The sequence below is a fragment of the Anolis carolinensis genome, chromosome 6 (genome assembly GCF_035594765.1).
Source record: "Anolis carolinensis isolate JA03-04 chromosome 6, rAnoCar3.1.pri, whole genome shotgun sequence".
Lineage (NCBI taxonomy): Eukaryota > Metazoa > Chordata > Lepidosauria > Squamata > Dactyloidae > Anolis > Anolis carolinensis.
The window spans coordinates 1,191,638-1,202,282 of NC_085846.1; positions in this window are offsets into that span (position 1 = coordinate 1,191,638).

Here is a 10,645-nt window from a genome sequence, read left to right on the forward strand (position 1 = left end):
TCTTTTGTTTGCATTGTTTGCCAAGCTGAAGTAAGCTCTTTGATTTAATCCGGATTATACTCCTGTTTAACCCGGTTTTTCCCTTTGAACTGTTTAAGCTCAAACTGTTTTAGGGAAACAAGTTGTCCAGGAACACCTGGCCACTCTAAACGAATTCAAGTCCCCAGGGCCAGATCAGCTACATCCAAGAGTATTGAAGGAACTAGCGGAAGTTATTTCAGAACCACTGGCAATCATCTTCGAGAGTTCTTGGAGAACAGGAGAAGTCCCAGCAGATTGGAGGAGGGCGAATGTGGTCCCTATCTTCAAGAAGGGAAAAAAGAACGACCCAAACAATTACCGTCCGGTCAGCCTCACATCAATACCAGGCAAGATTCTGGAAAAGATCATTAAGGAAGTGGTCTGCAAACACTTAGAAACAAATGCGGTCATTGCTAATAGTCAACACGGATTTACCAAAAACAAGTCATGCCAGACTAATCTGATCTCTTTTTTCGATAGAGTTACGAGTTGGGTCGATACAGGGAATGCCGTGGATGTAGCATATCTAGATTTCAGTAAGGCCTTCGACAAAGTCCCCCACGACCTTCTGGCAAACAAACTAGTAAAATGTGGGCTAGACAAAACTACGGTTAGGTGGATCTGTAATTGGCTAAGCGAACGAACCCAAAGGGTGCTCACCAATGCGTCGTCTTCATCATGGAAAGAAGTGACAAGTGGAGTGCCGCAGGGCTCCGTCCTGGGCCCGGTTCTGTTCAACATCTTTATTAACGACTTAGACGAAGGGTTAGAAGGCACGATCATCAAGTTTGCAGATGACACCAAACTCGGAGGGATAGCTAACACTCCAGAAGACAGGAGCAGAATTCAAAACGATCTTGACAGACTAGAGAGATGGGCCGAAACTAACAAAATGAAGTTCAACAGGGACAAATGCAAGATACTTCACTTCGGCAGAAAAAATGGAAATCAAAGATACAGAATGGGGGACGCCTGGCTTGACAGCAGTGTGTGCGAAAAAGATCTTGGAGTCCTCGTGGACAACAAGTTAAACATGAGCCAACAATGTGATGCGGCAGCTAAAAAAGCCAATGGGATTTTGGCCTGCATCAATAGGGGAATAACGTCTAGATCCAGGGAAGTCATGCTCCCCCTCTATTCTGCCTTGGTCAGACCACACCTGGAATACTGTGTCCAGTTTTGGGCACCGCAGATGAAGGGAGATGCTGACAAGCTGGAAAGCGTCCAGAGGAGGGCAACTAAAATGATTAAGGGTCTGGAGAACAAGCCCTATGAGGAGAGGCTTAAAGAGCTGGGCATGTTTAGCCTGCAGAAGAGAAGGCTGAGAGGAGACATGATAGCCATGTACAAATATGTGAGGGGAAGTCATAGGGAGGAGGGAGCAAGCTTATTTTCTGCTGCCCTGCAGACTAGGACACGGAACAATGGCTTCAAACTACAGGAAAGGAGATTCCACCTGAACATCAGGAAGAACTTCCTCACTGTGAGGGCTGTTCGGCAGTGGAACTCTCTCCCCCGGGCCGTGGTGGAGGCTCCTTCCTTGGAGGCTTTTAAGCAGAGGCTGGATGGCCATCTGTCGGGGGTGCTTTGAATGCGATTTCCTGCTTCTTAGCGGGGGGTTGGACTAGATGGCCCTTGAGGTCTCTTCCAACTCTACTATTCTATGATTCTATGATTCTATGATTCTATGAGCTGCTTTTTGGTTATTTAGCACACTGAAGTCAAGTGTTTGCCCTGTTCTTTGTTCCTTACGGGCATTTTTAGTTCTGTAACCTCAATAAACTGAGTTTTGATTTACTTGCTGGCGTTCTGTCTCTGACAGATTGCCCAACGCCCATAAAAAAGTTTTTCTAGTGAGGTACCAACGTCAAGAAGATGATGGAGGAACTCAAGGCTCGTTTGGATCAGCTGCAGGCTGCTTTTAATGCTGCACAAGCAGCACAGCCAGCTAAGGGACATGTAATGACTCCTGAACGTTTTGATGGGTCCCGGGACAAGTTGCCTACTTTTTTGGCTCAAATTGAACTTTACTTTTCTCAGATTAGCCCACAAGCTTTTCCTACGGACACCAGCAAAGTGGCATTTATTTTGAGTTTATTGACCGGTTCAGCGGGACAGTGGGCAACTCATTTAATTTTGGGTAATGACCCAGTCAAGGACAATTTGGTTAATTTCAAAAGATTATTATCGGACACTTTTGGGGATCCCCTCCGTAAGGAGAATGCTAGCTGGGCTCTTTACCGGTTAAAACAGGGAAAAGGGTCTGTTTTGGACTATTTGAATAAGTTTAATTCTCTTCGCCATCAACTGGACTGGGGGGAGAACGCATTTATGCTTTTGTTTATAGCTGGTTTAAGTGACCATCTTCAAGATGAACTGGCGCGGTTAGAGCCAGCAGATAATTGGGATGCTTTGGTGGCTAAGGTTTTGCGTTTGGACGCCCGGTTTGAATCTTGTAAACAATCTCGGGCTATGTATGCGCCATCTGTATCTGTATCTAGGGCACCTGTGGCTAAGGGGGAGGAGCCTATGGAGCTCGGGGTGTTTAGAAAGTTGTCGACGGCGGAAAAAGATCGTAGAAGGCAATTAGGATTATGCCTGTACTGTGGGACTGCTGGGCACTTTGCTAGGAATTGTAACATCAAGCCTTCTCAGTTTTCGGGAAAAGGCCAGCCCTAGTGCGATGTGAGTCCAACGCACTAGGGCTTACAAGGCAGTCACTAGAGGGAAAGAAACATGTTTTTGTACCCATTTTTCTGTCTGTTGGGGGAAAGGAACTTGTTTCAACTCTGGCACTGCTGGACTCAGGGGCTACGGTCTCGTATGTGGATGTTGGGTTTGCTAGAAAATATAGGCTCCCTACAAAATGCAAAGCGTGTGATATATGGGTGGAAGGAGCGGATGGGAGATTACTGGAATCTGGGGTGGTTAATCGTGAAACCTCAGGGATAACATGGGAGGTGCAAGGGATAACTGGAGAATTTGTATGGGACATCACACGGTTACCAAGATACAATGTAATTCTGGGTATGGATTGGTTAACGTTGGTGAATCCTCAAGTGGATTGGGTGAAGCGTACTATAGATTTTAAAAGGCAGGGATGTTTTATTTTAAATTCTTCCCAGCTTGATATGGAGGGTGTGCCTATTGAATACAGGGAATTTCAAGATGTTTTCTGTAAGAAGGAAGCAGATAAATTACTGCCTCATAGATCATATGATTGTGCAATTAGACTGGTGGAAGGCGCTAAATTACCAGCAGGAAGGTTGTATGCTCTAACGGTACCTGAGAGACAAGCTTTGAGAGAATTCCTTGATGAAAATCTAGCCAAAGGGTTTATCCGTCCATCGAGCTCTCCAACTGCTGTACCTGTGTTTTTTGTGGCTAAAAAGACAGGGGAGCTTAGGCTAGTATGTGACTATCGGGCTCTTAATAAGTATACCATTCGTGATAGGTATCCGCTACCTTTGATTTCGGAACTTCTCTCAAGGGTTCAAGGGGCTAAGATCTTTTCTAAACTTGATCTACGGGGGGCATACAATTTGATTAGGATACGGGAAGGTGACGAATGGAAGACGGCATTCAATACGTGCTTCGGATGTCACGAATTTCGTGTGATGCCTTTCGGACTGTGTAATGCGCCCGCCGTCTTCCAAAGGTTCATAAATGATGTGTTTAGAGATTTGATTGATCAGTTTTTGGTGGTTTATTTGGATGATATATTAATTTTTTCAAAAGATGTGAAGGAACATCAGCAACATGTGAGGCAGGTGTTGCAACGTTTACGGGAAAATGGGCTCTTTGCTAAGGCCTCCAAATGTGTGTTTCATGTGTCAGAGGTGGAATTCTTGGGACATGTAGTTTCCGGAAAAGAACTAAAAATGGACCCGCACAAAGTTGACGCTGTCAACTCCTGGCAGGAACTTAAGTCTAAAAAAGATGTACAGCGTTTTTTGGGTTTTGCTAATTACTATCGTGAGTTTATTCCAAACTTTGCTAAACTTACTGTACCTTTAACACAGCTATTGCGCAAGAAGCAACCGTTTGTGTGGGGAAGGGAGGCTTAAGATGCGTTTGAACAGTTGAAATCTAGTTTTCAAGATGATAATATACTAATACATCCAGACATTGATAAACCATTCATAGTAGAAGCAGATGCTTCTAGCTATGCGTTGGGAGCTGTGTTATCTCAAAGGGATTCATCAGGGACCTTGCGTCCCTGTGGATTCTATTCCAGACAACTAACACCTTTTGAACAAAATTATACCATCTGGGAAAAGGAATTGTTGGCAATAAAGGTGGCGTTTGAGGTGAGGCAGCACTGGTTAGAAGGCGCACGTCATCAAATTGTGGTCAGATCTGACCACAAGAATTTAGAACATTTAGACTGCCAAGAAATTGAATCAACGTCAGATTCGATGGGCCTTGTTTTTCTCTAGGTTCAACTTTAAGGTTCAGTTTGTGGAAGGGAAGGTTAATTTAAGGGCGGATGCTTTGTCTCGTAAGCCAGAGTTTAAAACCTGCGAGCAAACAGTGCGTCAGACAATATTACCAACTGCTTCTCTGTGTGTGGTAGAGAATGAGCCTGGGCTACACACTCAGATTCTAGAGGCTCAAAAGAATGATAACTGGACTCAAGAACAACTCATATTGCTTTCGGTAGGGACTCGTACTGTGCTACCACATCTACAGGACCAAGAGGGGTTTTTGGTGCGTAATGGGCAAGTTTATGTACAAGAAGGCTGAGAGGAGACATGAGAGCCATGTCTAAATCCGTGAAATAGTTCCATAACAGGGGCCGGGCTGTGGTGCAGCTGGTTAGTAACCAGTTGCAATAAATCACACTGACCGAGAGGTCATGAGTTCGAAGCCCGGGTCGGGTTAAGCCTCCGACCATTAAAATAGCCCCGGCTTGCTGTTGACCTATGTAGCCCTGAAAGACAGTTGCATCTGTCAAGGGAAAATTTAGGTACGCTTTATGCGGGAGGCTTATTTAACTAATTTACAATGCCACAAAACTGCCAGCAAAACACGAGGAAAAGAATGAGGAAGAACAGCCACCAGTGGACGGTGAAGCAACAGCTCCCCCTGTGGCCGGAATTGTGAAGCTGGAAAGATGTTAAAATGCCTCTGTGTCTGTCTAAACTGAATGTTGTTTGTCTGTTGGCATTGAATGTTTGCCATATATGTGTTCACTGTAATCCGCCCTGAGTCCCCTTCGAGGTGAGAAGAAAGGGCGGGATATAAATACTGTAAATAAATAAATAAATAACACATAAGGAAGAGGGAGGGGGCTTCCTTTCTGCTGCCCTGGAGACTAGGACTGAATGCAGCCATGGGTTCAAATGACAGGAAAGGAGATTCCATTGAATATTAGGAAGAACTTCCCGAGTGTAAGAAGAGCTGTTCAGCAGTGGAACTCTCTGCCTCAGAGTGTAGCAAAGGCTCCTTCCTTGGAGGCTTTTATACAGAAGCTGAATTGCCATCTGTCGAGGGGTGCTTTGATTGTGCTTTTCCTGCATGGCAAAAGGGGGTTGGACTAGATGGCCTTTGGGGTCTCTTCCAACTCTACTATTCGATGATTCTTCCTTTTGTTGAGGAAACCCTGGACCTTATCACAAAGGAGAAGATGGTGTGCCTGACACCCTATGCATACAAGTTTGACAGCTGTGATGACATGATGCCCGGAGCCCTTCCGTGTTTGATTTAATTAAGTCTATATAAAAAGGGGGATCATTGTGCCTCGAATGGATCCTGCGCTTTCAGGATACAAGCTGCCGCCCAGTTGCAAACATCCGTCTTGCAAAGGACTGCGACTTAAGAATGAGGCTGAGACAACGGGAAGTGAGAGGAGGAATCTCCCCCTCGGAAGGAAGGGGACATTATTGAGTCATTCTATATTTTTATATAGACTTAATTAAATCAAATTTCTATTTTAGTTACAAAGTTTTAATTCTTAAAATAGCTGAAAATGACTGTTAATTGGTAATATCTAGTTACAAAAGAATGCTACAACGTCTGTTGGAAACACTTGAAAACTGTGTCAATACACTTTGACAGAAATCAAGCTCCATTGATAAACTTCAGTGGACACTCAAGAGGGTTTTTCTTGTCTCATTGTGCTTCTTATGTATGTTTTCAAACGTTTAAGAGGTGAAACTGTTACGGATTGAGGATGATAAATGGAAGCTCTTCCGTGTGCCCGTGATCCAGAGTCACCCGCAGAACAATAACATGCCACTCAGGTTTGCAGAACAAAAACACAGGAACTTTACTGATTCCAAGAGATCAAAAAAAGCAGTACAGTAGAGTCTCACTTATCCAAGCCTCGCTTATCCAAGTTTCTGGATTATCCAAGCCATTTTTGTAGTCAATGTTTTCAATATATCGTGATATTTTGGTGCTAAATTTGTAAATACAGTAATTACAACATAACATTATTGTGTATTGAACTGCTTTTTCTGTCAAATTTGTTGTATAACATGATGTTTTGGTGCTTAATTTGTAAAATCATAACCTAATTTGATGTTTAATAGGCTTTTCCTTAATCCCTCCTTATTATCCAAGATATTCGCTCATCCAAGCTTCTGCCGGCCCGTTTAGCTTGGATAAGTGAGACTCTACTGTATTTACGATGGTCCCTCTGATCACTTACAGAAGTCCACAGTCATAAACAGTCCTTTCTCAGTTCACAAATCTGCTTCAGAGAAGAATACAGTCCTGGTTTTTCTCCCTCTTTTCTCAGCAGCAAACAGGCCTCAAAATAGCAAGGCCTCTCTGAGTACTACACACTGCTCTCTCCACCAGCAGTACTCCGCCAGCACTGAAAAACTTGTCCAAACTGGTTCTGCAGCAGCAGAACAGAAACTGTAAGAAAGTCAATCCCCAGATCTTTGCAAGCTCGGCCACTCCCTTTTCCAGTTAACACACACACAGCACAGAGCCTTTGCAAACCATGACAAAAACGACATTTCATTTGCAGCTGATGACACTGGCAATATTGCAGAAATCTGAAGGACTTTCCTCACATTCAGAAAAACCTGTCCATCCCAGACAAGATATGCTTCCAGTGCACTGGATGGTTTTTCTGCAGGTGCCATCATTTCCCCATGTTTTTTTTTTGATAGAACCAATTAGGAAATGACATTGATAGCCCAGGAACAAAAATCATAGTGTTACATAGTGTAATATATATATATTATGTAATAATATAATATATATATATGTAATATATATCTATATATATAAAATAAAGAAAAATAAAGTCCTAATTAGAGGGAGAGCAATAATTGTTTTTATCCAATTGCTGACAGTTTAGAGGGCTAATCTCTGCCCACTTGCTCTCCTAGCAACCGACTCAGCCAAGGGACAGCCAGGGTTCAGTTAGGGGACAGGCAGATTTAGGCCTCACTTAGGCTTCTTCCACAGATTATCTAATTTGCACTGGATTATATGGCAGTGTAGACTCAAGGCCCTTCCACACAGCTATATAACCCATTTATAATCTTATATTATCTGCTTTTATTACCACCATATTATCTGCTTTATTTATTACCACCATACTTTGCCACAGCAACGTGTGGCTGGGCACAGCTAGTGTATATATATATCATATAATCTATAAACACAATCTATCCATCTGTATATCTATCTATCTATCCATCTATCTATCTATCTATCTATCCCCATAATAAAAGTGAAAATCTGTACGTGTATATGTGGCACACAGACAGCCCCGGCCTCCACAAACAGGCTCTAGTTCCCAGGGCTGAGGAGCCACCAAGTCCCTCCCTCCCAGGTTACGGTGAGCACATCCCAGGGTTCCTTTCTCTCGCCATTTGCATGGCCCCACCCACTGCCTCTCCCTTAACCCTTTCCTACCCTTTCCTATGGCACACAGCAAACAGAGGAATTGATCTGCCACTGAACATACTGGAGAGAAGGGTTTGGAGAGTCTTCACCATGATTTACGGGAGTTGTAGGGACTGGGATGTATAGTTCACCTGCAATCAAAGAGCCCCCTGAAGCCCACCAACGATGGACCTGGAGCTAACTTGGCAGACAGACCCAACATGGCCAAATTTTCATACTGGTGGGGTCTGGGGGTAATTGACCTTGACATCCAAAACTTCATGTTATACAACAAATTTGACAGAAAAAGTAGTTCAATATGCAGTAATGTTATGTTGTAATTACTGTATTTATGAATTTAGCACCAAAATATCACGATGTATTGAAAACGTTGACTACAAAAATGGCTTGGATTATCCAGAGGCTTGTTCTACAACTGTCCTGCCCAGTTCTATTGTGTTTTAGCGTATTGTTATTGCTTGTGGTTTATACTGTTTTAATTGTTTTTAATTTGCCTTTTGTTTTGTATTGTTATATTGTGTGTTGAGGCCTTGGCCTTTGTAAGCCGCATCGAGTCCTTCGGGAGATGCTAGCGGGGTACAAATAAAGTTTAATAATAATAATAATAATAATTGATCATATCCTCAGCTGCTGTAAGAAAATCGCACAGACAGACTACAAACAGAGGCACAACTACGTGGCCCAAATGATTCATTGGAACTTATGCCTCAAGTACCACCTCCCAGCAGCAAAGAACTGGTGGGATCACAAACCTGCAAAAGTATTGGAAAATGAGCACGCAAAGATACTATGGGACTTCCGAATCCAGACTGACAAAGTTCTGGAACACAACACACCAGACATCACAGTTGTGGAAAAGAACAAGGTTTGGATCATTGATGTTGCCATCCCAGGTGACAGTTGCATTGATGAAAAACAACAGGAAAAACTCAGCCGCTCTCAGGACCTCAAGATTGAACTTCAAAGACTCTGGCAGAAACCAGTGCAGGTGGTCCCGGTGGTGATGGGCACACTGGGTGCCGTGCCAAAAGATCTCAGCCGGCATTTGGAAACAATAGACATTGACAAAATCACCATCTGCCAACTGCAAAAGGCCACCCTACTGGGATCTGCACGTATCATCTGAAAATACATCACACAGTCCTAGACACTTGGGAAGGGTTTGATTTGTGGTTTTGCGAAATGAAATCCAGCATGTCTATCTTGTTTGCTGTGTCATACAACGTCGTTGTGTTGATAATAATAATAATAATAATAATAATAATAAGTGAGGCTTGGATAAGTGAGACTCTACTGTAATATAATATAATATAATATAATATAATATAATATAATATAATATAATATAATATAATATAATATAATATAATATAATATAATATAATATAATATAATATAATATATGCTCTAGCAGGATGTCCCTCCTGCAAAGACAAAGTTTTGGCAGTTTAGTCAACTTTCCCCGTGTTATTAGGATAGAACCAATTAGGGAATGATGGCATTGATCACCCAGGAACAAACACCACGGCATGCCACAATCTGATGATGGTGATGATGTGGCTGTTCGTGGAAGTGGGCAGAGCCCCCCCCCCCCCGAAGGACCACCTTGGACCAAAAGCTTACCTGAAGCCAACCTGAAGCCTCACCGCCCTCCTTCTGCGAATAGATCCAGCAGAAACGAAACCGTCCCGCCGCAAATACACTTCCTCCTCCTCCTCCTCCTCCTCCTCCTCCCCTCCCCTCCCCTCCCCTCCCCAAAAGGTAGCTCGCTTTCTTGGCCCCTCCCTCCGCCGAATCCTCGCCATCAGGTTGTGTGATGCGTTTTGGACTGTGTTAAAAACAGAGATGCAGGTAAGGCTATGAGATGACATTTGGTCCTGCCCCATGGATCGTCCTCTTCTCATGTTTATTTACACCGCTTTTCAGAATCATAAGAGTTTGAGGGGACCTCTCAAGGCCATCTAGTCCAAGCCCCTTCTGCCATGCAGGAAAAGCACCATTAAAGCCCCTCCCGACAGATGGCCACCCAGCCTCTGTTTCAAAGCCTCCAAGGAAGGAGCTTCCAAGCAGACTCCGGGGCAGAGAGTTCCACTGCTGAACCGCTCTCCTTACAGTCAGGAAGGTCTTCCTAATGTTCATGTGAACCCATGGCTCCATTGAGTCCTAGTTTTCAGGGCAGCAGAGAGGAAGCTCCCTCCCTCTTCCTCAAAGGGACACCCTTTCACATATTTATACATGGCACCCCTCATGCCTCCTCTCCGCCTTCTCTTCTGAGGCTAAACATGCCTGGTTCTTCAGGACACTCCTCAGAGGGATTATTCCTGGGCTCCAGACCTTTCATCCTTTTAGTTGCCCTCTTCCTCTGTTCACCTTCCAGCTTACAGCCAATATCTCTCTTGAACTGCTTGGCCCAGAATGGGACACAGTGTGATTCCAGGTGAAGTGGCCTGACCAAAGCGGAAGAGAGCGGCACCAGGACTTCTTCCCTCCATCTGGACACTCAACTCCTTCGGCTGCAGCCCAGAATCCCATTGGCTTTTTGAGCTGCTGCCTCACACTCTTGGCTCATGTCCAGTTTGTTCTCCACGAAGGCGCCCAGATCTTTCTCACATGGATTGTTGTCAAGCCAGGCATCATCCATCCTGTATCTTTGCACTCCATTATATGGGCTGTGGCGCAGCTGGCTAGTAACCAGCTGCTATAAATCACTACTGACCGAGAGGTCATGAGTTCGAAGCCCGGGTCAGGTTAA